Source organism: Gobio gobio (genome assembly GCF_949357685.1).
Source record: "Gobio gobio genome assembly, chromosome: 5".
In the NCBI taxonomy this organism is placed as follows: domain Eukaryota; kingdom Metazoa; phylum Chordata; class Actinopteri; order Cypriniformes; family Gobionidae; genus Gobio; species Gobio gobio.
This window is the reverse complement of record NC_137101.1, coordinates 12,645,439-12,654,164: the sequence shown is the minus strand read 5'-3', so window position 1 is coordinate 12,654,164 and position 8,726 is coordinate 12,645,439.

Here is an 8,726-nt window from a genome sequence, read left to right as displayed (position 1 = left end):
TGCAGTTGACTACCACCGCCTGATGTGTTATTAGATGCAATTGAATCCTAATTACAGGCCTAATGCCCATTTAAATGAGTCATGACTGTGTTTTAGTGCTACCTAAACACAGTAAATGTCTCATTTTAAAAGCAATTATAAAGATTATCCCAAAGTCACTGTGTCAAAGTGGACCAATCAAACCTTTCAGACCGATGATGATGAATGTAGAGTGAATTCAATGTGACTCTCTCATAAACAACATTGTTATATTGAGTTTAAAGGGATAGTTCACCTAAAAAAATAACATTTTGTCATTTAAACACCCTCATGTTTAAGGGTTAGTTCACCCAAAAATGAAAATTCTGTCATTAATTACTTACCCTCATGTCGTTCGACACCCGTAAGACCTTTGTTCATCTTCTCCATTGGGAGCAATGTATTTTGCACTCACAAGACCCATAAAAGATACTAAAGACGTCGTTACAAAGTCCATCTCACTACAGTGGTTCTACAATCATTTTATGAAGCGATGAGAATAGTTTTTGTGCGCATAAAACAAACAAAATAACGACTTTATTGCGTCGAGGTGCTTCGTGAGTTCACGTCAGAGGCCTAGGCGGAAGACAAGCACTTGTTGAATAAAGTCGTTATTTTGTTTGTTTTTTTTTGCGCACAAAAACTATTCTCGTCGCTTCATAAAATGATTGTAGAACTACTGTAGTGAGATGGACTTTGTAACGACGTCTTTAGTATCTTTTATGGGTCTTGTGAGTGCAAAATACATTGCTGCCAATGGAGGCCTTTCTGAGCCATCGGATTTCAACAAATATATCTTAATTTGTGTTCCGAAGATGAACAAAGGTCTTACGGGTGTCGAATGACATGTGGGTAAGTAATTCATGACAGAATTTTCATTTTTGGGTGAACTAACCCTTTAAAAGTAAGTGTTCGTGCTGCCTTAAAATTAAGTTTAGTCAACTCAAATACCCAAGTTGTCGCTTAGTACAACTTCTCATTTCAAGTTGACTAAACTTAAAGGGCACATATCATGAAAATCTGACTTTTTCCGTGTTTAAGTGCTATAATCGGGTCCCTGGTGCATTTACCAACCCAGACAACGTGAAAAAAGACAACCCAGTAACTTAGTATTGGTAAGCCTTTTTCTGCTGACATTTCTCTCCCCTTCTGACGTAGGAAGGGAATCTATTATAATATTACCGCAACTGCACGTTTCTACCCACGGCGCTGACAGACTGTTCCATATTAGCATAGTTTCCGCCCTCAGCCAGTTGCAAACTGTCCGCCATTTTCTCTGTGCTCGAGCAGCCACAACAATGTCTTGTACGCAATGCAGGTGCATTGCCATAACGAGGGACATTTCAAGGCATGGTTTGCTAAAGAGTTAAAGCTCAAGGAAGGATCAGTACCAACTATTCGTGATCCAGCTTATAGTCTCCTGAGCGATACTGGAGAGCATGCACTTTATTACAGTTTATCTGAGTTTTTACGGATATAAATTTTACCAGTTTATTAAGCACCCACTGAAAAGGCTTAACATTTGTAGGCTATTTGTTTACTGTTAGTTGTAGCAAGTGTTTTGTGTAATTTGATGTGAATGCTGATGATAATGCAAGGGAGAGTTTATGGACAAGACTTTAATGTGTACTTCTTGTACTGTTTTATTCAGCTCTTACAGTGATTTTATGGAGTGAAAACAGACGCTTAATCTTGTGTTTGATGAATAATAAACTTGATCAAATTCATCAGTAAAGTTTTGGCCATCATTCAGACAGGGTCCCCTACAACAGGCTTGTACTAATAGTGAATAAAAGCAAGATGGCAAGTTAAAACTAAAATACCTGTTCTATCTCTATGTAGTTTTAGTTTTAGTTTTTTCTTTTAGTTTTAACTTGCCATCTTGATTTTATTCAATGGCTCTGTTGGCATTATTGTCTATCTCCGTTTCGAACTAAACACTGTTAGTTTCTCACTGTTAGATGTTCTGTTGTTGTTGTTGCATGAGCTATTGAAGCTTTGCCCAATTCTTGAAAGAACAGGCAGGGAGGACCAGCTCATTTGCATTTAAAGGGATGTGTTTTTGCTCACCCCAAAAAAGTGGCATTTTTAACAGGCTCTAAAACTGATCTGTGGGGTATTTTGAGCTAAAACTTCACATACACTCTCTGGAGACATCAGAGACTTATTCTACATCTTGTAAAAAAGGGCATAATATGTCCCCTTTAACATTAAGGCAGCACGAACACTTACTTTTTAAAGTTGAATTTATTAGTATTTAGTATTTACTGTGAATTGTTGACTTACTCTCTTCTGTTGAACACAAAAGATCTTCTGTTTGATGTTTGATGAAGTTCTTTTGTCCATACAATCAAAGTCCTTTTTGGTCATTGAAATAAAGCTGAAATAAAGTATAATATACGCTAAATGTTGCCTTGAAATACATTTTTTAAATTGCCAAAAACTGTAATTTAAATAAAAATAAATAGAAACAAAAAATAATAAAAATAATAAAAAGCACTAAAACTTAAAATTACAATAAAAACTTATAATAATAAAATCTAATTAAACATACGAATACATTATATAATATTAATACCATTCTTCATGACATTCTTTTGTGTTTGTAAATGATAACAGACTTTTAATTTTAGAGTTATGTAACCCTTGAAGAATGTAAGAATAAACTTTAGGACTTATGATGAAAATTCCTTTTAACACTTTCACTCTCACTCAAGCCAGTTTCTCTGTTACCAAGAAGGTACAAGTAGTTCACAATCATCGGCTACATCTTGCATTAGTTTCCAGAAATGGCTAGAATGGAGAACATGTCAGACGTCAGCCCGAGGGGATATAAACGGACCCTTGTTGCCTTGTTGATTGACAGTTCCAACAATTAAACTGACAAGGTGAATGCTTTCACACACGCTGGCCCTGCAGCCTCTATCTTAGGAGACTAAATGCACTGTAGATTTTACAAGATGCAAACAGCATGCAGGCTTTGGCCACTCAGATGTCCAATCATTCCTATAATGGGAGCCAAGAGTGCATTGTAATGACTTTGGCCCAAAACTCTTCTTCTTATATTTATTCTTGATTGCTTTTGGAATAATTGATGAAGATTTGTGCTGAATTTCAATGCATAGTATACTCCATAGCTTTCTATATAGTCGATCTCTTTTGTACGAATATTAAGCCTGTATAAGAAAAAAATATTTTAAAGGTGTTATATAAAAGGTGAATTTCGAATTTAAAACTAGTCTATGCTCCCTTGCTTTACAACATACTTTTTACAACTACAAAAACTAGCTGCAACAGTTTATTTGCATAAAAACATGACCTCAAGAAATGTAAACCAATTTAGGTTATCAACATTCACATCAAAGTACAAGAGCTCTTGTGATTCTGAAATGTCAGATTATTATGTTTACCATGAAAATATCCAAAATTAATAAAAAATGTGTCTAAATGTATCCAAATTTGTTACAGTATTACCATTTTGAAGTCTGAAAGTGCCAGAAATGAAATCAGCATCCTCTAAAACCACTCACATATTGTAGAAATTGGACATGCCGTGCGAAATATGTGGTGCAAAATGGACGATTAAGCTAATAATGCTAATTATCCTAATTATGCAAATTGCTCAACATATGCAAATTAGCATCCAGAATTTTCTGTATGCTGGGGACCCATACTTCACATTCCTGCAATGAAACTTTGATGTACTCAGCATAGAGAAATAGTAATAGAAATAGTAAGAGTAGTATACGGTACAGTTCCGTATTCAGCATTACTTGTTTTTCTGGCATTGTTGTTGTTTTTTAGCAGACCGGCATCATGCTATTTTCAGTCTGGAGAGGTCTAGCAATTAATGGAGATTTGTGTGTTTTCAATCAGTTTGTAGGCCAAAATCAGACATATCATTGTGTCCACCTTTCCAAACCTGCTGGAAGAGAGGCATTGTATTATAAAGAAGGGAAAAGAAGTGAGATTTCTCACAGCTTAGGATGTGACGATGTTCTTTGAGCTAAATTTTAAGCTTGCATTATGTGGGCTCTGGCATACAAATAAAGAGCTCAAAGTAGTAGGAAAGCATACAGGAACCAAATAATGCACAATCAGACGTTTTCTTAACACAAGAAATACAAAACACTGGATTATCATGCATTATTACACTGTCAGAAAAAAATCCATAACAGAAAAGGGGTTGGTAACTCTCTGCAAGGATATTTCAAAATACGGGCAAAACACCTGTGGATAAATCAATATGGAAAATTCCGTCATATTAACACAGCACATTGGAGCCTTTTCACTGTCTTTAGAGTGTTAAATGGGATACTTGACTCTGATTGGTCAGTTTGGGGCATTGTGCACTTGTAAAATTTGACCCAGGCAGTCAATCTCATGCCATTTTCTTCTTGTATAAAAATACTTTAAGCTCGAAACCATTTAACAGTGTAATCAAGAACATTTTCGCATAACATACCAAACCCCACTTGCTCGCTCTGTCAGGATTTATTTTGCGATAATGACCGATTTGATCGAATTCCTTCTCTTATAAAAAAGCCTAAATGTGTTAAACGAACTTGCCTCAGGACTGTAGGGTCTTCGCAGTTCATAGCTCATGGTAACTAGATGTAAGCTCAACATTAGGACCAATTGTTTTTCTACCTTCTCTTTCCCTAGCAGACAGAATGGCTGCAGACCGCTGAGGCAGACGACTCTTTGATATCCACAGAGATGAAGGAAATGGCAGTTGCCTGTCAGCCTGATCAAGGTTTTCTTAGGTGCACCAGGCTTTTGATGAAGCACCTTTTAGCAGTCCGAGGCTCAAAGGTAAGATGGAAAGCATTGCCTCTTTCAGCAGCTTCTCCTTTTGTGTGCTTTACTCTTCAATACGTGCATTATATGACTGGTGCTTCTATCTTCTCTTTTAGCCATTTGCCTCTGGTCTCTTGTTAAACGGGGCCTTGATGTGGGTCAAACACATGTATCTGAACATGAATTGTTCAGAGCGTCTTCTTCACAGCCATTAAATGTTGAGATTTTTATATACATATATAAATCATAGTAAATCCATTAACAAAATAGGGCTGTATCATACCGTAGAAGCATTTTTCACTTAAAAATCATCAAATGCGAAGCACTTCGACAAACATCTTACCCTTCATCTTCCTTTGAGGTCTTTCTTTCTCATGCTCTCTTTCGCTTTCCCACTCTGTCTGTGTCATTAATTATTAAATATCAGAGAAAGCCTAATTACATCTGAACAGTGTGACGCCATTAAGTAAATTGTCTGAAAAATTGGTACAGCGCAGCATACAGAGATTTTTCACTTCAGTTGCTACTGTGAAAGACGCCCATCATTTCTCTGAACATACAGTGTCATTCTTAATGGACCGTTTTTTTACTTTACCCATACTTAGTTTCCATTTCTGAGATTGGCAAATGTGAAATGTGTCTGTACATTTGAGCTGAAATTTACCCAGAATATTTCTCATAATAGTGGATTTTGAATGACATTCTAGAGTCTACAAATGATCTCAAAAAAGGCGGCCTTTGCAATTCAGAGGCCCTTTTCAAAAATAAAAAAGTATGCAATGCGACTGCAAAACTCAGATTCATTCAGGGACAAAGCAAGTGCTTTTATGAGTGAATCGGTGAATCATCAAAGACACAGATTCATTCAGTAATGAAATGTGTTGCTCTGAGACGCGCAATGGCTCTGTGGATTGTTTTGGGACTATTTTTGTTGGCGGAAGAGCAAAAACAGACAATATTCTGAGAAAATGTTCTAAAATGTGATTCACCTAATATTAACTTTTTGATTTTTGAACTGTTGTATAAAATGAGTAGGCCCATCACATTTGCAATCGTGCTGATATTTGGGGGGAAAAAACACTTTTAATTGTGCGGTAATTGTGAGCCAATACAGGGACATTTTTTCCTCATATCTTGAATTTTGGGGGCAATTTTATTCATTTTGGTGGCATTTTTGCTCCCACAGGGGGGTCGGACTCTTTTTCAAGCGCAGGCGGAGCATTCAAGTGAAACTACTACTGGTACAAGATGGTGTAACATCTGTTGATTTTTCAGTTGACACTCCAAGCTACAAATAAAGCAGCTTCAATCTACAACACATTGTAAAATACACTTTGACAATTTAGAATTTATTTAGTTAAAATACATTTGAAACATCCAGTAAAATTATATTTCAAATATTTACTGCATTTCTTTCATTTTTTTTTTTTTTACAAAAGTTATCACAAACTGTACACATCATAACAACATACATAGCGATCATTTTAGTTGTCTGGTGCAAGTATGACAAAAAAATCACTGAGAAGCAGTTCATCAATAGCTCAACAAGTAATCATCTCAGGAAGTTGAGTGCTAATCAAAACAGTTGTACAAGTTTTAGAAGCAATTACACAATATATGCAAATTGTGTATAAAGTTATTCAAGATCACGAGCCCATAGTACAAACCAACCACCAAACGGTCCATAGAAATGCACTTTAACAAGATAACAATTCGAAGAAATTCTCAAGTATATACACACGCCAGCACTGGCATGGTTAAATGAAATAAAAAATACTACCTCTCAGAAATAATAGGAGTCTACATTTCTAAACCATATTTAATGTACTGGTATCAGCATGCTACAAGAATACTTCATCTTTGTTCTATTACTCCGACCGAGCTCTGGGGCAGAAGCACTGTCTTCATGTGCAAATCAAAGTTAACAGTACACAGCCGTTTGTGTAATTGCCATGAGTGCATTATTACTTAATGGACACACCAGAAAACACTCGGAATACCAGCTTTAAAAAGTTAGGTGTGCAATTACCATGGTATACCATTTATTTGCATACTGACTGAATAGATGCTGGAGGATTTCACGCAATGGATACTAATTCTCTGGCAAAACAAAACTCGACTACAACACCTATTAATCAACAGGCAAATGTCTATTGTCTATTCATTTTAAATGACTACAACGTGAGTATTTGATCAGTCGTACCTTTAGTTTGTGCATTTGGCAGTGCTTCACCTCTTATTTTGCAGATGAAAGAAAGAAAGAAGTTTCAATGGTGTTCACCGCTTTAATTGTTATTCATTCGTTTGAAAATATTGGTTTTATCCTGAACCAATTTATTGACCCCCAATGAAGAATGCTAAGCATCTTCAGAAATCGTTACCATTAATGATGCATCAACATTGATTTCCTTTTGACTGTCATCTAAAGATGGATCTGCATTTACTGTAGTATATTTTGCGAATATACGCCTGATTGAATTATTTATAGCCCCTATTTATAGCCCCTTTCTTACAGCGTACAGTGCCAGACACTATCACATTTTTAATTTACTTTGTCTAGTTTTTCAGGCACAATTGTGTTTCTCGCTTGTAATAGTTTCAGAAATCATTGTTAAGGATATATATATATATATTTATATCTTTATATTTGTATATGTTCTCCCATCCTAGAATTATTGATGTATTAATGAACTGTCAGTGCTTACAGGCAAAAAACAACAACAACAAAAATGTTAGCAGCAGATCCTTTAAGTCCTGTAAGTTGCAGGGTGGGGCCTCCATGGATCGGACTTGTTTGTTCAGCATTATCCTGCTGAAAGAGGCCACAGCCACCAGGGAACACCGTTTCCATGAAAGGGTGTACATGGTCTGTAACACTGCTTAGGTAGGCGGTATATGTCAAAGTAACATCCGCATGGATGGCAGGACCTAAGTTTTCCCAGCAGAACATTGCCCAAAGCATCACACTGCCTCCGCTGGCTTGCCTTCTTCCCATAGTGCATCCTGGTGCCATGTGTTCCCCAGGTAAGCGACACACACGCACCCAGCCATCCACGTGATGTAAAAGAAAAGGTGATTCTACAGTAGCTCGTCTGTTTGATCGGACCACATGAGCCAGCCTTCATTCCATGACCCTGTCACTGGTTCACCACTGTTCCTTCCTTGGACCACTTTTGATAGATACTGACCACTGTAGACCGGGAACACCCCATAAAAGCTGCAGTTTTGGAGATGCTCTGACCCAGTCGTCTAGCCATCACAATTTGGCCCCGATCAAACTCGCTCAAATCCTTACGCTTGCCCATTTTCCCTGCTTCTAACACATCAACTTTGAGGACAAAATGTTCAGTTGCTGCCTAATATATCCCACCTACTAACAGATGACATGATGAAGAGGTAATCAGTGTTATTCACTTCACCTGTCACCGGTCATAATGTTATGCCTGATCTGTGTATATATATATATATATATATATATAATTTCTTTTTGCCTGTAAGCACTGACAGTTCAATAATACATCAATAACTCGCGAGAACAGCAGTGGGAGAGGGATGATTGATTTTAGATTTGAGAATTTAAGTGTTTCATATATTTAATACGATTAAAAAATCTTATATGAATATTAATTGATATGAATATTATCCTGCGTGTTGATAATATTGGGCATAAACAACAATTCTATAATGTTTGTTCTATTATGACTTGAGAGAACCATCATTCTAAACAACAACAAAACGTGCTACATCTTTGGCTACTGTTAAAGTCCCTATTGAACATAATTTTCAGCACATGCTAGCTAAGACACAAAATAAATATTTTGTCACATTATGACAGCTCTTAAGTTAACTTTTAGTGGCCTTCCAAAACAGTTACCTGCTAGATTTCTGTGCCTTTGTGTATCTCTTAT